We start from the raw sequence: 17,880 nt of genomic DNA on the forward strand, positions 1-17,880 counted from the left end.
AAGGGTCGTGATAAATCAAACAAGCGTGGGAAACATGCCCTGGGGCTACAGGCATCAGCTAACAGAACAGAAAGTTTTACAATGCTTTTTTCATACAGTGTCTGGAGTTTACAGATAACACAAGGAGTTTAGGTCAGGGGTTGATGTTATTATTATTACTTTGTTTAACTCCTAGGGCTGGGTGGTGGTGCCAAGGTTGTCTGGCTATTTATCTTACTTTTGTTTCTTTCTGTCTTTCCTCCTGTCTTGTGAACTAGGCAAGGTTTGGCGGGGTGGGGGGAGGACAGCAGGAGTAGTAGTGGTCTCCTTCCTTACTTCTCCTTGCCTCCTCTCTCTCTCCTTCTCTCCCTCTCTCTCTCCTTCTCTCCCTCTCTCTCTCCTTCTCTCCCTCTCTCTCTCCTCTTTCTCCTTCTCTCCTTTCTCATCTTCATTATATCCTGGGGTCAAGTTGCTAAGGAAAGGGACATTTTTTATTTCTCAGGTCCGTAAGGAGCCAGCTCAGGGAAGGGCAGCTGGGGGCCAGCCAAGATGCTCAGAGATGGCCTGAGACCTGACTCTCACCACAGCAGAACAGCCAGGGGAGGGCTGGGAGCTGGCTCCCAGGGACCCCACTGACATCATGTTCATCAAGGCAGGACGGCTTCAGGGTTAGGACTGCGTCCCTTGACCCTAGCGGCTGAACCATGAAGCTTTGCCGCCTACCATGGGTTAGATGCCCTTCATGGAAAGTTGCTGAACTTCCTGTGCCTCAGTTTCCCGCTCTGTAAAATAGGGATGAGAATGACGCTTGTTTCGTGGGATGGAACATGAAGCACCCTGGAGAGCCAGCACAAGGGCACATCATCCCCCCATATCCTGGCCCCTGTTGCACACATCGGCCACCTCTTCCTTGCTGCAGTCGCAGCTGGGCGAGCCTTTGGTTTGGTGGAGAGAGACTTGGGTTAGAGACAAGGCGAGGACTTGGGTGCTGAGTTCAGCCTCTCAGAGGCAGCTTGGTCCTGCCCGCAGGGAGCCAGCCCCGGAATGTGCCCATTAAGGTAGCAGCGTGTGGGAAAGAGTGGAAGTGGCCCCAGCCCCGGCGCCTGGCCCTGCCCACTGCCACCATGGCCTGCCAGGCACGTCAGCCCTGTCTTCCAGTTCCCGGGCAGGGACCACCAGCCAGGGCACGTTAACGTCAGTGAGGGTTTTTCTGGGGGGTGCGGTTTGATAAGCCCCCCCGGGGAGTGTGCCTCAGGCTGCTCTGCCTGGGGCTGGGGGGCACAGGCTGGTCCATGGTCCTGGGTACCGGAAAAGGCTGTGCTGAGCCAGGACATCCTGCTCCCATTAAGTCCCCAGGCAAATACCTCAAGCTCTCCCTACCTCAGTTCCCTCCACTAAAAACGGGACCCTAGACAGGGCGGCGCCTCCTCGATGCCTGGAAAGTGTCCCTTCCCCACGGACCCCGAGTACCACCCTCCACAGGAAGACGTCCAGGCAGCCCTCCAACAAGGCCGGCAGGTACCAGCCCTCACGCGCACGCTGATTTTGCCACGCTTAAAATAACTTTGAAAACATTTTCCTCCTCTACTAATTGTGTTCATTGCTCATCCCCTCCTACCGTCTTCATACATCTCATGTAATTGTTTTTGGGTGATTCTTTAGAAACCTGTTGTCACCTCGGCTCCTCGAAGTGTCTGCCACCGCCAGCAAGGGGCAGGCACAGCGTGCGGGGGGGGGGGCACTCCTCGGTGGCTTGGGCAGGTGGGTATTTGGTTTTTGTCTCGGCTTTGGTGCTTTGATGGCACCTCAACAGATGCTAAAAGTTCCTCTAGAAGCTGGAAGCTGGTGTCCCAACCTCATCCCAGAACCAGAGATGAACTGCCCGGTAACAACAGCTGCAGCCGTCTCCAGAGGATTAATTCATTGTGAGCTCCTGTGTTAGGCATTTTACCTCATTTTACCTGCATTATCTGAGTTAATCCTCGCAAGAACCTGATGAGGAAGCCTCGTTCCCCATCTAATCACTCAGGAAATCAGGGCTCAGAAAAGTGCCTGTCACTGAGAAAATCGCTTTTTCTCCCTCCCGGCTCTCCTCGGCTGGAGCTGCAGGAGGGGGACCCTGGCTCTCCTCACTGTGGCAGCGAGGGAGCTGTCTCCTGGCAATGGGGGCTTCCATCTCCTGGGCAGGGCTGGCTGCATCACCGGAGCCCCTTCCTGAGACCCCCTTCTTGGGGCACAGCTGCACCAACCGTGGGGGGGACGAAGGCCTCTGGGCGCCACTCAGAGCCCCAACCTCGGGGGCCGTGGGTGGAATTTTAAACTCAAGAATATTCTTAAAAAGCACCCATGCAGTTAGTTAAACCTCCTAAAATAATTGCAGTCAAGCAATTACCTCTTTGAAGAGCTTTCAGCGGTGCTAGGATCCAGGCTCATATATTTCATGATCAAAGCAAGTCATTCTGTGCCACGCCCAGGGTGGAATTGCTTTGGGGGCTGATCCTCTCTGTTCAACAAGTGCTCCCGGATTCAGATTCGAGATGCGGGGGAGTGCAGGGCAGCCTTTTGTGATGACGCCCCTCCTCCTGCCAGCCTGCACACCTCCAGGCCAGGGCAGGAAGCCTGAGGAGGAGTGGGGAAAGCCAGGAAGGGGAAGCGTTCGCGCTTTCAGATTCCCAGCAGAAGAAAGAGCAAGTCTGTACAACAAGGCATTTTGGAGAAGTGGCTGCCTCCCAAAGCAAGGCCTGGCTGGCAGGGCCCGCTCCTGCCCCCTTGACCGCCTCGGCCGTCCTCTGTGGGGAGGGACAGAGCAGCTGAGAGGTGCAGGTCCTAGGGGCCTCTGTCTCACCCTCACCCTCCCTCCCTTCCTTGATTCCTCGTGAAGCACCGTCCTGTGCCAACATCATAGGGCAGCAGTGGGTCCAGGCAGCCCCGACCTTGGGGAGCCTCCAGTCCTGAATTGGGCAGAGAGCAGGGACCACAGCCCAGGGTAGGATTACAGGGGACGGGCACAGGACTCGAAGTGGGTGCCTGCACGGTCCGGGGAACCAGGGGTGCTTCGTAAAGCAAGGAGGTGGAACGTAAGATGGCCACTCAGCAAAGGTCACCACCGGCCCCCACAGCACCACTGCGAAGCTGTCTTGGCAGTGGGGTCGGAGGGTTGCCAGCGGGAGTATTCTGGGCCCAAGCCCCAGGCAGCTCTTGCCTCTGCCAGTCCCTCTACAAGTGCCCAGCCTCCACCATGGAAAGGGCATGACTGACTGGTCCCCTGCTCCTGGGAGCAGGGATGAAGCACATTGCAGAGGAGAACCCTCCACCTGGAGCCCTGCCTAGCCCCTGCCAGCTCACAGACTCACGGGCAAGAAAGAAACACTTTCTGTTGCAAGCCATTGTGCTGGAGAGTTTGTTATGCAGCTTCCCTGTAGATAGAACTGACCCATGCAAGGTGACTCTAATTCTGGAACTTTCAACCAGTGGGCCTGGGCTTTGGGGGATGGGCAGCCTGAACAAAGGGAAGGGTGACCCAGGGAGGGGTACTGGGCCTGGAACCAGGACTCTGAGCCCATCCCCGGCTCTGCCCACCCTGCACACTCCTCCCCACCCAGCCAGGCCCCGAAGGACGCCCTTTGCAGCTGGAATCCAGAGGCCCAGGGACGAGTTTATCTGTGGGCCCAAGGGGCAGGGTCATCTGCAGCATCAGCTAAGCCAGACTGGAGTTGCAGCAAGACCAGGGAGACCCTCCCACGGGCCCTTCACCACGGACTCCTCACCACAGGCTCTGCTGTGCCCATGCCCCAGAGCCCATCTCTCACCTGCACCTTCCTTTCAGGAACCCTCTTCTCCCCTAGTCCCTGCAAGAGAAGCCAGTTATGCCAATGGACTAACCCCAGGCTTCACCTGCCCCCACTTAATGGTCCACACCCCCCACCCTCCACCCAGCCCCCACCTGACCCTCCGCCCAGCCCCCTCCTGACCCTCCACCCAGCCCCTGCCTGACCCTCCACCCAGCCCCCACTTCTGGACCTGAGCCCCTGGTCTTTCCTCTGCCTAGGAGAGTGCTCTCTGCCCATGATTCCCCCCTGCCCTCCTCCGTGGCCATGCCCCATCCTCAGGACCACGGTGGGCAGCACTCCACCTGCATCTGATGGTTCTGGGCACTTTCTGCATGCGGCAGCTTGGTATCGGTTCATGTACCTGTCCATGGCAGTGAGCACTGAAGCCACAGGGGCCCTCAGACAGGTAAGCACCTGGACTCTGGCAGTTGCTAGGATGCAGATTCCCAGGCCATGCCTCCAGCGAATCAGCTGCATTTGACTCAGAGGTGGGGCCCTGGAATCTGTATTCCTGGGATTACCCCTGCCAGTCACGGGGCCTGGGTCTGACCCACCGCCCTGCCCCCCTCCTCCCAGGTGTGGAGACCAGGCATGTGTCCCAGGAAGCTGGTCTCCTGCACCGCCAGAGCTCTGTGCCCAGAGGACATTCCAAGCTGTCAGCCTTGGAGATGAAGAAAAATGGCCTGGTTCCCCCTCTGGAAGAAACACTCCATTTTGGCTTCCTCATTTGGAGAACGGGCTCCACGATCTTGGACCCCCGCCTGGGACCCAGGTGAGTAGAGACCACAGCCCCCTCCCTGCAGCTCCTGCAACTCTGGCAGACGGTGGTCAGCCCATCTCTTCCCAGCACCACACGCCACCCTACTCCGGCCCTGGGGCACTGGCATTCCTTCAGGAGGCTGGACCCAGAGGCTTCAGGGCCCCTCCACTTTGACCAACCCTAAAGGAGACCTCTCCCAGTTCCCTCCCACACCCAGCCCCCAGGTCCCAGCCCCACGGGAATGACAGACAGCAGGCATCGTCCTTCCCCTCCACAGCTGTCCTTCCCTCAGGCAAGGTACCTCCTCTTAGCTCCTCAGACTCTAAGCTATCACAAGAGTGCTGGGTGGCCTCAGGACCAGGGTCTCCTGGGGTAATCACCGAACATGTAATCACTGAATGTGAGCTTCCTGTCTCTTCCCCAGGCCCCCACTCCCACCAGAACTTGGGCTGGACCATGGGGCACAGGCAGAGGAACCCCCCAAGACCGAGGCACAGGGCCCACCCCGAGACTACACGGCCCCTGAACGCACTCTTCCTTGGAGCCGGGTAGGAGCGGGGTTCAGGCAGGAATGGGGTTCATGGCTGCAAATAGGGTCATTTCCTTCTCCCAGCTTTTCAACGCAGAGGGAGGAGATACAGATAACACTGAAGAACAAAACTTGGTACCTCAAAATCAAATCCGGTTCTGAATAGCATTTGTTATTCAGCCGTCCCACAGCTCTCAACACTGTGAGTGGAAATTTCATGTCTTGGAAGTGAGACCTTTTACTCCCAGGGCTCAGGCAGAAGAGGCCTGAATCATCTAAAACAAATTAACTCCCAATCAGCCAGAGCATCTCAAAACAGCCAAGAAAGAACGCTCAGTGGATTGCCTCCACCTATTTAAACACTGCTTTCAGCAATGGCGGGGAGATGTTTACCCAAATACACATTACAATCCGAGAGGGCTGAACAATTAGTGTCTACTTTCCAAGGCAACCATGTACTGCCTTGTTAAGGAAGGCACCAGTTTCTTAGATAAATAAACCATGTTTAAGGTGGCTGTAAACTGATTTCTATGTTTACTTAAACGGACCATGATGATTCCAGTACCTGCTTATTCCACCTCTTACACAGAAAAGAAGCACAAATTTGACCTCACATATTGATTTTCCCGTTCCCACCTTCACAGGTGCCCTTCCCTCTGTTCACTCCTCCTGGGAGACCCAGCATATGTCTCCCGTGGATCTGCAGCCACGTGCGGCCCTGGGGACAGACGCTCGGAACCCGTCACTTGTCTCCTGTCTAAATGTGTTGGCCTGTTTCAACCCCATCGAAAAGACCAGAAAAATGGAAACCGTGGCAATGCTCGCAGCACTGGAAAGCCTGACTTTGGGGGACCCCGGATCACGTAGCACCTCCGAGATGGAGCTGGGGAGGGCCCGGGGCAGGGTAGGCCGCCAGCCACCAGAGCCTCAATGTGGCAGGGCGAGGGAGGAAGTCCACAGTACTGCAGAGGCCCAGGGCACAACCTCACGGTGACTTTGGGGACAGTTGTGCACAGCATGAGGGCGGGCAGCCTGGGAGCTCAGGAAGGCCGAGGGGTTTTGTAACCCACCACGGTGTGTTTTTGTGAGCTGGTGGCGGCAGGTAGTGTGGAGCCGGCATGGGTTTTTAGGCAGTGAGGAGACTTTTGAGAGAACAATCTTTTAAAAATCCAAGATGAAAATGGCTTTATAAAGCCAATATCTGTTTCTAGTTTAAAAAAAAAAAAAAAAGATACTATAGAAAGCTATAAAGAAGAGAATATAAATCACCCCAAGGCTCCCACCCAGACATCACAGTCACAGGTCAAGTTTTGATGAAGACGCTTCCAAACACCAGCATCTGAACACGCACCTCCATCCCTTCTCGCAGCTGGGCCTGCTCCACGCTCTGTGACTCGCTTTTGCTGCTGGGTAATAGATCTCGAATGGCTTTTTCTGGCAACGGACTTAGACCTGGCCCATCACTTTCAGTTGGATGGAATTCCTGGTCAGGATGGACCCAAACGCATGAGATGGGTCCCCTATTGAAGCACATTTAGGCTGGTCCAGCGTTTCAACATCATAAACACCACTGCAAAGCACATTCACCCCGTGCACAGAGCCCTGAGGGTGGGAGGAGGCCACAGTCGGTCCACACACAGCCTGCTTGGTGCCAGGCCCCGCTGGGTGGGTTCGGGGTTGGGGGCAGCTCAGAGCCAGATCATCAGGCAAGTGTGTCACGGAGCCTGTCTTTTACATACAGTAGAACCACAGATCACCAACGTTAGAGAAGACCACTGACATGAAAGACACTGACATCCAAATGAGAGAGGAACTGGGAGCAAAGAGAGAGAGAGACTCCCTTACCCAAGAAAAAAAGAGAACCTCAAAGACCTGAGAGAAGACCATGCATTCAGAAAATAAGACACAACAGATCCCCATAGAAAATGAACATTCAGCCCCAATGCCTGCATATTACTAAATGACTGTAGAGAGCAGAGCAGGGAAAGTGAGAACACACTGCGGGACAGCGAGAGAACTGAGAGACAAGTGTGGAGATGGACGGGGGAGGCGTGGGAATTGGAGGACGACCCCAGAAGAGCCAGCAGTGAACAAAAGCATTTCTGAAGGAGAGGATGGTGACTGTGGAAGGAGGAGTGTTCACAGGGATAACTAACACCTATCCCAGAACAAAGACCACAAGGACCTCCAGCGTCCAGTACGAGGCACAAATACAGAGGCACGAAGGTGCATTCATGTGCAATTTTATAGCACCAAGAATACAGTTTTCAGGGGTAAAGTGGAAACAGGTCACAAACAGGATGGAGTCAGAATGGATTCCAGCTTCTCAGTGGCCACCCTCCGTAGCTGGGAGAGAGAGGAGCTGAGAAGGTTCACGCCCACCCCCTCCTAGAATTCTATACCCAGCCCTGCTATCCACACGGCACCAGCTATGAACAAAGATTCTCCATTTACTCAGAGTTTATTGCCCACACCCCTGGGTCAGGACCTCCTCCATGTTGCTCCTGTGATGTGCACCACCGCACAAAGAAACAAAACAATATAAAGGAAGACACAAGACCTAGAAAGTGGGGTTCATCATAGGGAAGAGACAGGACGTTCTCCCAGGGTGACAGTGGAGCAGCTTAGAGCAGGAGAAAGAAGAGATGTCCAAGACAGGGGCTCCCAGAGAGAGAAGCAGGCAGAATGAGCCACGTGCTGTGGGACTAGCCACCTGCTGTACCTGACATGAAAGAGAATAAGGTCACTGCTTTGTTGAGAAGTTCAGGGCTAGAATTAGTAAGGGGAACACAGAGAACTGAGCGAGGAGAAGTGCAGGGGCACAGTGAGAGGACACACATGGAAAGGAGCACCAGGGGTAGGGACTGTGGTCGGCCATGGGGAGGGGATGAAAAATGTGACGGGTCACAGCAAGGGTTTAAGTAACGAATTGCTTTGTTGCTTAAACCGAATTTAAAAGATTTAATCAACACGCTGATGTATTGATTAATATTTGAACAGTAATTAGATCCCAAACCTGGTTTTCCTGGATGGGGAGGTGGGGAGGAAGCGGGGATGAGGCTCTGGGAGAAGTCAGTGCTGTCTGTCATAGTCGGAAGTCAAGAGGTGGTATCTAAAATCTGAAATCAGCAGCAGATTAAACATGCCACTTGGAAATCTAGAGAAAAATACTAGTGGAAGCAAACAAAAACAGAAACGATGAAAAGTTGAAAGGAGTGGTTCCCAGGGGAGTGAGCTCATGGTGGGAGAGGAGGAGGGTGAGAGACGGATGCCTTTTAGGATAAACCTGGGAGAATGAGTTGGCTTTTTAAATTATGTACTTAACGTAATGTTTCCATGAAATAAAAAACTATATAAACAGGAACCTGCTGATTTGGAAATTGGTCATGTGGTTTCCGTCTGGAAAGAGCAAAGCATTTAGGGCAGGGCCTCCCCAGAGCCCCCACCGCCCTGCACTCAGGCCCCGACCCACCACTGGAGGTCGATGCTGGGACCCCACTCCAGTTGATGCGGGGCCAGACCTGCTCGGAGGGGGTAGAGGAGGAAGTTATCAGAGCCCTGCCTGGCCTGGTGGAGGGCTGGTGGAGGGAGCCCGGGTCAGTCTAGCCAGATGGGGCAGAGCTGCTGTCTGGGCACACAGTAGAGCCAGCCTGGGCCCGGGGGTGGGAGGATGGCCAGGACAGTGCTGGTGGGACATCTGAGGCTGGAAGCCCAGAAGGATGGGGTCCGGGATGACAACTCATTTGTTTAATGGACTCTGTCTGGTGTGAGATTCTGCGGGGCCCTCTCCCACTCCTGTGAATCCTCCTAGATTCAGGATTGGAAAGAAATTGCACAAATTGCTTTAAAAATGGGATTTTCCAAAACACCTTGAGGTCTCTGTCCCCGTGGAGGGAGGAATGCTGACTCGGCATTTCTGAGTCAGAGGGCAGAGGCCACTTACTTAGGATGCTGAAAGCAGAAATAGGCACTTCCCCAAACCCCTCAGCCAACATCTGCTTGGCAAGCCCTGATGCCCACCTGGGGTTCACCTGTTGTCTGAGCTCCTGCCAAGGCCCAGGCCTGGCAGGCACGGCACACAGTACCTTGTTTCATACTCCAGCCCTGCACAGCAGAACACCTCTGTTAACCAATAGCCAGAGCGTTTGGAGACGCGGCTGCCAGAAACACTTTCTCAGCACAGGGCTGCTCCTGGGGGCAGAGGCCCGGCATCCCTGATGTCCATCTTCCTCCCAAGGGCCCTAGCATCCCACTGCCCGGGTCCATAAGTCACCATGGAGCATCCTGAGAATGTCCAGCCCTAACCCCTACCCTGCCCATTCTACGGACGGGAGCCTACAGTCCTGAGAGAGAAGGGGACACACTGGGTCTCCCCAGGCTGCGGCCAGCCCCTGGACCCTCTCTCCACCTGGCTGGCTGCATCCCCATGCCTTAGGAGGTGTCCTCTGGAGAAGGTGGAGCTGTTACCAAGGCTGGGGAGCTGACCCCTGGGGACGGCCTGGCAGGTCCCCATTCAGAGTCTGAGAAGGTTTTGGGGTGGCTGGGCAGGGTTCTTGATGTGCAGGGTGGGTATTTCAGAAATCCACCTGTTCCGGGGCCTGCAACTCCTGGGACATTTTCCCTAAGCAGCTAGAGCTGGGCCCCGAGCTCCCGTTTCCAGGAGCAACTGAAGATGGGGATTCTGAGACAACACTGTACTTATCCCACGTCTTGCCAGGGGCCCTGGCACATGCCTGGGGTCGTAGAACACCGGGCAGGGCAGGTCCTCTCTGGTGACAGAGGAGCCCACTCCATTGGCTTTGGGGGCTCTGTGTGAGACTCGACGGGAAAGAGCCACCACCCCCAGCACACAGCCCTACCCCGATGTGCAACGAGAAGCCCCCGCCGGACAGTTGCCGAGTGGTGAGCACAGCTGGGGCCGGCTCCCCATGGGCTCAGACGACACCCCAACCAGGTCACAAAGGAACGTCAGAGGGGGCACCTGGCAGAGTCAGAATTCCAGGTTCAGGGGTGAGGGTGGCCACCTGTGACATGTGGAGTTATGGGTGCTAGCTTTGGTGAGAACCTGCAGGGCATACCTGCCACAATGCAGATTCCCAGGCCCCTGCTCCAGCAGTGCTTATCCAGGGGGCCCGGAGTGGGCCCAGGGGTCTGTGTGTTCCTATGTCTGTGCTCAATATTATTATGGCCACTAGTAGTCTGGGTTCTTCTGAGAAGCAGAACCAAAGGGAGACAGACAGCTACGGAGAGGGAGAGAGAGAGCTCACAGGGATTGGGTCACGTGATGATGGAGGGAGAGAAGTCCCACGCTCTGCCGTCTGCAAGCTGGAGGCCCAGGGGTGCCGGTGAAGTCCCTGTTGGAAGGCAGGAGACCGATGTCCCAGCCGATAGCCAGGCAGAGACTGCAGATTGCTCCCTCCTCCAGCTTTTGTCCAAGGGGCTGGACGCGCTTTACTCAGTCCACCAACCCGCAACAGACACTCCCAGAAACCAGGGTTCACCGAATGTCTGGGCACCCAGTGACCCAGTCAAGTTGACCCCTAACATCACCCATCACAATGACACAGGTGGGGTCCCGGGAGGGCCAGGAAGTCCTCTTAGGCACTGTTCATGCTGTTTTCTCGCCTGTAACACCTTCCTCCCCCTTCATACAGAAAATTTCCACTTCAACTTCAAGACCGAGTTCCAGCATCACCTTGGGAAGGCCTTTTCTGACCCCGTGGCTGGACCAGGTGCCCCTACATGTTACTGGTCTTGGGCACCCCTCATTCAGAGCAGTGGCCTCATGGTGTCCCCACTCATCCCGCCGGGGTCCCCAGGACACAGGATGCTCCTGACAGCTATTTGCAGAACAAGCCTTGCTTCTGGCTCACAAACGCTCCCCAGCAGATGTGGGCAGCAGGGCGGCTGCTGCAACTACCTTCAGCGTCAGAGCCCAAGCCCCAGGGCCAAGGTCCCCCAGCAGGACACACATCTGTTTGGAGACACGCTCCTGGCACGCTCCCTCCCTCGCTTCCGTCTCCCCCAGTCCGTGACTGCAACTCACAGAGCCTGGCCCAGTGGAGGCGGCTGAGCTTGGCTGGAAGACAGAGAACAGTAGGCCGGGCTCAGCCCCAGATGCCCCTGGAGGGCCCCCACCCACTGCTCCCCTAAACAGACCTACCCAGGACAGGAACCAAACCCCGGGGGGGACCTGGAACCGCCTCGTCTCCAGGGCCAGCCACTAGGCCCTGGTCAGGAATGGAAGGAAAGGTGAACACGTCTGACAGCCTGAAGGAGGGCCCGACAGGGGCAATGGCCGCTCCTGGGAACGAAGCCCTGTTTGGGGCAATCCCAGACCAAAGAAAGCCACACATGACAGAGACCCACAAACCGGGGGGGGGGGGGGCTCGAAACAGCAGCAATTCCCTCCCGCACGGCCTTGGGGACTACAAGTTTGGATTTGGGGTGTCTCCAGGGAGGATCTTTTCTGCCTGGGTTCCCAGCCGCACCACTCCATCTCTGCCTCTGTGGTCCCAGGGCCTCCCTGTCTGCATCTGTGCCATCCGTGCCACTGTGCCACCTCTTCTTCTTCTAAGGATACCTGTCACGGGGCAAGGGCTGGTCCTCATCCAGTACAACCTCAATGCTGCAAAGACCCTATTTCCAAATAAGGTCATCCTGTGGGGTTCTGGGTTAGTGCAAGGTCAGTTCCAGGACAGCCAGGCCAGGGAGGCTGAGTTGAAATTAGCCTGTTGGGGAAAACCGTGTCTCGTGAACCCCCAGCCACTCTGCTGTATCCTTGCTTCTAACACTGCTGAGCAGGAAACTGTGGCCTCTTGGCCTAGGGCTGACCCATCTCCCGCCCCAGAATCTCCAGATCCTTCCTCTACTACCAGATTCTGTCTAAGGGCCGGGCCACCGGGCACAGGAGTGCATTTCCCAGCATCTACCAGAGGGGCTGGTGATGCAGCCTGGCATCAACTCCCCAGGAAGAGAGCCGCGTGGGCAATGGGAGCTGGAGGGCGTCCTCCCTGTCCTCCTGAGGGGCTGTGCTGGGCATGGCACGTCCTCATCCCATGAGCTCTGGCTGCTCCAGGGACCACGCCTCGCCCAGCAGTCACCTGTGTCATTTCCGCCTTTCCCTGACTCCCCTCCCTTTTCCTCCCTCTTGCTGCCCTGAAATTGTACCCTTCCCTCCCCAAACAAATCCTCAGCACTTAATCCACGCCTCAGGCTCTGTTTTCTAGAGCTCTCAGCAAAGACGTGGCAAGGGGGCCGGGCGCGGTGGCTCAAGCCTGTAATCCCAGCACTTTGGGAGGCCGAGACGGGCGGATCACGAGGTCAGGAGATCGAGACCATCCTGGCTAACACGGTGAAACCCCGTCTCTACTAAGAAATACAAAAAAACTAGCCGGGCGAGGTGGCGGGCGCCTGTAGTCCCAGCTACTCGGGAGGCTGAGGCAGGAGAATGGCGGGAACCCGGGAGGCGGAGCTTGCAGTGAGCTGAGATCGGGCCACTGCACTCCAGTATGGGCAAGAGTGCCAGACTCCGCCTCAAAAAAAAAAAAAAAAAGACGTGGCAAGGGTAGGGAAGAGCAATTCAGTCAGAGGGAACAGGCTGTGCGTCCAGTGGGGAGATGCCCTCATGAGATATGGGAGCAGGCCCAGGCCTGGGATCAACCATCCTAGCCAAATCCTGGCTTTGCCATTTCCGAGCTCACCGTGACAGGCTCCCAAGTCTCCCGAGCCCCAGCCCCCTCTGTACAGGAGGGGCGGCGATGCAGTCTCACCACCGTATGGGGTTGCTGGGCTGCCGGAGTGGATGGAATTGTCAGCAACATGGCTCGTGGGGAGGCCTGGCTCCTGGGCCCTGCCCCCATTGGCCCCCAGACCCAGGAACGACAGCTCAGAGATGCCCCTCACTGACTCCAGGAAGGGCAGCCTCCAAGGTGAGAAGCCCCAGCCCACCCACCTTTCCTGATACTTCCTCCAGCTTCTGTTTTAAAGCCCATGTGTAACTCGAGAGCCTCGTGCAGCATTCGTTTCTGATTTGCACCGGCCACGGCCTTTCCTCGTTCTTTCCAGTTGTTAGTTAGCTTGTTGTTGATCAAAGTCAGGAAACTACTTAAAAAAAAAAAAAAAAAAAAAAACACAAGGCTAGTGAACTGGAAAATGTGGAGTTCAAGTATGGGTCAAAATCACCAACTCTGAATTCAAGGTAAGCTTATGGCTCCAAGCAAGTCGTTCCAACCTGATCACAGCTGTGTGCATTCACACACTGACACACAGAGACACACACATGCGCACACACACACCCTCCATAGACACAAGACACACACAGAGACACACACACATCACACGGTCACACACACACCCTCCACAGACATGTCATACATTCACAAGCACACATGCACACACACAGAGAGACACAGAGACACACATTCACACATCACACGGTCACACACACACCCTCCACAGACATGACATACACTCACAAGCACACATGCACACACACACAGAGACACACACATTCAGACATTACACGCTCACACACACACCCTCCACAGACATGACATATACTCACACACACGCACACACACACAGACACATCCAGAGATACACACAGAGACCTACACACATCCACTTATCACACATGCACACACACACCCTCCACAGACATGACACACACACGAACATGCATGCACACACACACAGAGACACGTGCAGAAGTAGAGATACACACACCCACACATCACACACATGCACACATACATACCCTCCACAGACATGACACACACACGAACATGCATGCACACACACACATGCAGATACACACAGGGACACACAGACACCCATGCATCACACACATGCACACACACACACCCTCCACAGACATGGCATGCACTCACAAACACACATGCACACACACACAGACACATCCAGAGATACACACAGAGACCTACACACATCCACTTATCACACATGCACACACATACCCTCCACAGACATGACATACACTCACACACATGCACACACACAGAGACACGTGCAGAAGTAGAGCTACACACACCCACACATCACACACATGCACACATACATACCCTCCACAGACATGACACACACACGAACATGCATGCACACACACATATGCAGATACACACAGAGACACACAGACACCCATGCATCACACACATGCACACACACACACCCTCCACAGACATGGCATGCACTCACAAACACACATGCACACACACACAGAGACTCACACACATGTCCACACGTCGCATACATGCACACACACATACCCTCCACAGACATGGCACACACAAACACGCATGTACACACACACATACACCCCACAGACACGATACACATCAAGACTGCTGGACATGCCCAGGCGGCACAGAACAGGGAAGGCGCTGGGCAGAGCCCGGGGTAGTGCCGTGGCAGTCCGAGCCAGGTCTGTGTCCGTGGCTTGCTGTGACCCCGCCTCAGCTCTCACTGCTGGAGCAGTCATTCCTGCCGTTTGCTGATCCCAGGGGTGCAGGGGCCCGTGCTGGAGTCACGCAGTGTGCCCTTCACTGTGTGGCCAGGGAAACTGAGGCAACACTGCAGCATGAGGCCCACAGCGGTGGTGGCGGCTTCCAATTTGGGTTTGTGAATGTGGTGGTTAATTTTACATGTCAACTTGATTGGGCCACAAGGTGTCCAGATATTTGGTCCAACATGACTCTGGCGGTATCTATGAGGTGCCCCTGGATAGGAGTCACATTGGAATGAGTAAACTGAGTCAGGCAGATGGCCCTCCCCAGTGTGGGAGAGCAGACTGGCCTCAGTCAATCAGTTGAAGGCCCAAACAGAGCAGAAAGGCTGAGTAAGGGGAGCTCCTGCTGCCTGACTGCCGAGCCGGTTTTTCGCTGACCTTCCAGCCTGCACTGAACCATTAGCCGCTCCTGGGTTTTCGTCTCCGGCCTGCCAGCTTCCAGGCTAGACTGCACCGTCGGCTCTCCCGGGTCTCCAGCTCGCCAACTGCAGATCTCAGGGCTTGTCCACCTCCAGGGTCCGGTGAGCCCATTGCTGACACTCAATCTCTTGCTGTCTCTCTATACATATCCGTCCTATTGGTTCTGTCTCCTGAGAGCCCTGAATACAGGGAGTGAGGGGCATGTGGGCTTTGAACCCGGCTCAGTGGGACTTTGCACAGTGATCATTGCAGCCCTGATATTCCTGGGACGCACACACCACACACCAGCCACAGTTCCGGCCACTTGGCTTGCAGCCCCTGTGAGTCATCTGTAGTTGACAGGGGAACACAGAGGACTGAGGCAACACACTGAGGCAACACCATCTGTAGTTTACAGGGGCACATAGAGGACTGAGGCAACATGCCGGAAGCCATGCAGAAAGCAAGTGACCACGCCGGGGTTTGAACCTGGGCGGGGGCCAGCTCCAAGGCCTGTACTCTCGACCCCTGCCCCAAGTCATGCGGCCCCCGTGACCAGGCAACTCTGGCCCTGTGGGCCTGCCCTGCTCTAACTGCCTCAGGGTTGGCCTGGCCCCACGGTGGCTATGCTGCTCAGAGGCAGTAGTGGGCAGTGCTGCTGGGACTGTCTTGGAGCTCTGCTTGGGGACGGGGACTCGGGGGTGGGAAGAGGAGGAAGAGCGGGAGACTGGACAGGATGATGGGAGCGAGGCGAGGGTCACAGGGGCCACAACTGCGAGAGGTCCTGGCTGATGTGCCAGTCAGCATTCTCTGCTGAGAAGCAGAGCCGACAGGAGAGAGGTCCGTGTTCAGACACGGATTTTAGGGAAACAGCTCAGCAGTTGTGGAGGCTGGCAAGATCTCCCTGCAGAGCAGGCTGCAGACCCAGGCAAGGTTTCTACACCACAGTCTCCAGGCAGAATTCCTGCTTCCTCCACGTAGCCGCAGAGTTTGCTCTGAAGGCCCCAATGGATTGGATGAGGCTGCCTCAGGCTATGCAAGGCCGTCTCCTTTCCTTAAAGTCAGCTGACTGCCGATGTATGCCACATCGCAAAACACTGGCACAGCAACCTGTAGACGTGTGTTGGGATCATGGGGGACCACGGCCTGGCCAGGCTGGCACATACAACCAAGCAGCGTGGTCGGGAAGGGACCACAGCAGGCTTGGAATTAGGGCCCCAAATTCCAGCACCAGCTGCCAGGGTTTATGCAACTTGGAGATTATTGCTGTAGGTGTGGCCTCAGTTTCCCCATCTGTAAAAGGGGGGATCCTGTCCCTCAGTATATCACATCCTCCCCGTGCTAGAGAGAGCAGGGGAGAGAAGACCTAGTCCTTACCCTGAGTCGGGGGCGGGGGCCTGCTGGATTTTGATGTCTGTGTAGGAGTTTGCTGGGCACACCAGGGCAAGGATGTGCACCAGGTGGCTGGGCCATGGGGAGAAGCAGAGGGTGTTGGGGAGGTGAAGGCAGGGTGGGCTGGCTCTGTCCTTCTCCCTGCCACAGGCTCTGGTTTGGGGTGAGGAGGAAGAAACTTGTCCACAAATATGACCCCGTCATTTCCCAGCTCTGGGACTGCCCTGTACAGACAACATCCGAAGACCCCAGCATGACTTCCGGGCTGTGTTGGTGAGGGCACTGGCCTAAGGCAAGCTGGGATGAGGACCCACAGGGTAGGGACAGGGGTAAACGGCGCCAGCCCTGGACAGCCCCAGCCCTGGTGGCCCCAGGATGACCACAGTGGGATGCTCAAGTTCTGGGGTGTCCCTTAAAGCAGCAGCCTCGGTGTTGCCGTCATAGCTCAAAGTAGGTTTGGGGCAACTTTGTGATACTCCTCATCGTACCTCATTTCCACCACTGGTGTCCTCAAGGGCCACGTGGTGACATCAAGGGCCAGGTAATGACGCCCTGTCCAAGGGCTGTGAGAGGGAATGGTCTGAAAGCACCAACACCAGGGGCTGGCACAAGGTCTCACTCATTCATTCCTACATTCATTCATTGAACAAACAGGTCAGAACTCCTGCTGTGGGCCAGGCCCGGCCTGGCTCTGGGGAAACCGGCACAAACAGCCAGCCTCACAGATCCCTGCCCGCCATGTGGCAGACCTTGGGCGGGGAAACAGGCAGCCTCTGAAAAGTCAATTCATGGCCAAGAAGCTCCACAGGGGGCGAGGACGGCTGCACTGGGGACGGGGCGTCTGTGCGGGTCTCCTTCACCTCTGCCCAAGGGGTTTGCTCCCACCTTCTTTCTCACCCAGCAAAGCACGCCCGGACCTTGATGGGCTCAAGCCTGCTCTTGACCAGACGGGACGGAGCAGCTCCACACCAGCCAGTCAAACGCTGCAGACAGCACAGGCTTTGCTGGTGGGAGACAGAGCAGCAGGCGTCACCACCGAGTACGTTTCTGATGCTCATTTTCTCAGTTTTTTTCCCCAAAATGTCAAACTGTTCTGCTGCGGGCTCCTGAGAGAGGCATGACAGGGCTGTGGGAAAAGCATGGTGGGGGTGCTAAGAAGCCAGGGAGCTCACTGAAGACCCCAACGGAACTCCTAGGGGATGCAGATCTGGAAGCTTCCTGGCCACTCCAGGAGCTGCAGAGCTGGCACGTGGGGTTGGGGACGCCACCAGTGACACAGAGCGGGAGCAGGAACAGGCCAGGCTGGCCTCACGTGACCCTGGACACAGGCCCCCTGCAAGCCAGGCCCCACACCTGCAAAATCGGGGTGGGCGGCCATCGCCAGCAACACGGCAAACCCGCAGCAGGACCCCCTTCATTCCGGGGTCCCCACTGCCACTCTGCATCTGAAGCCCCCCGGCAAGGA

General features: G+C 56.2%; 1 protein-coding gene across 9 annotated transcripts in view; it reads left to right on the forward strand.

The window, feature by feature from the left end:
- The window catches only part of LRPAP1 (LDL receptor related protein associated protein 1), a 768,843-nt gene that overhangs the window by 528,820 nt on the left and 222,143 nt on the right, over nt 1-17,880 (forward strand). For 2 of the 9 annotated variants that reach the window (XM_050792184.1, XM_050792152.1), the window contains exon 1: nt 16,327-16,330. The exons of the other annotated variants lie outside the window; for them this stretch is intronic. The gene's annotated coding sequence lies outside the window, so the exon portion shown is untranslated. Of the gene's footprint in view, nt 1-16,326; nt 16,331-17,880 lie in introns of those variants that run through there. 9 annotated transcript variants of the gene reach the window in all.

The sequence above is a fragment of the Macaca thibetana genome, chromosome 5, assembly GCF_024542745.1.
Source record: "Macaca thibetana thibetana isolate TM-01 chromosome 5, ASM2454274v1, whole genome shotgun sequence".
NCBI classification, from domain to species: Eukaryota; Metazoa; Chordata; class Mammalia; order Primates; family Cercopithecidae; genus Macaca; species Macaca thibetana.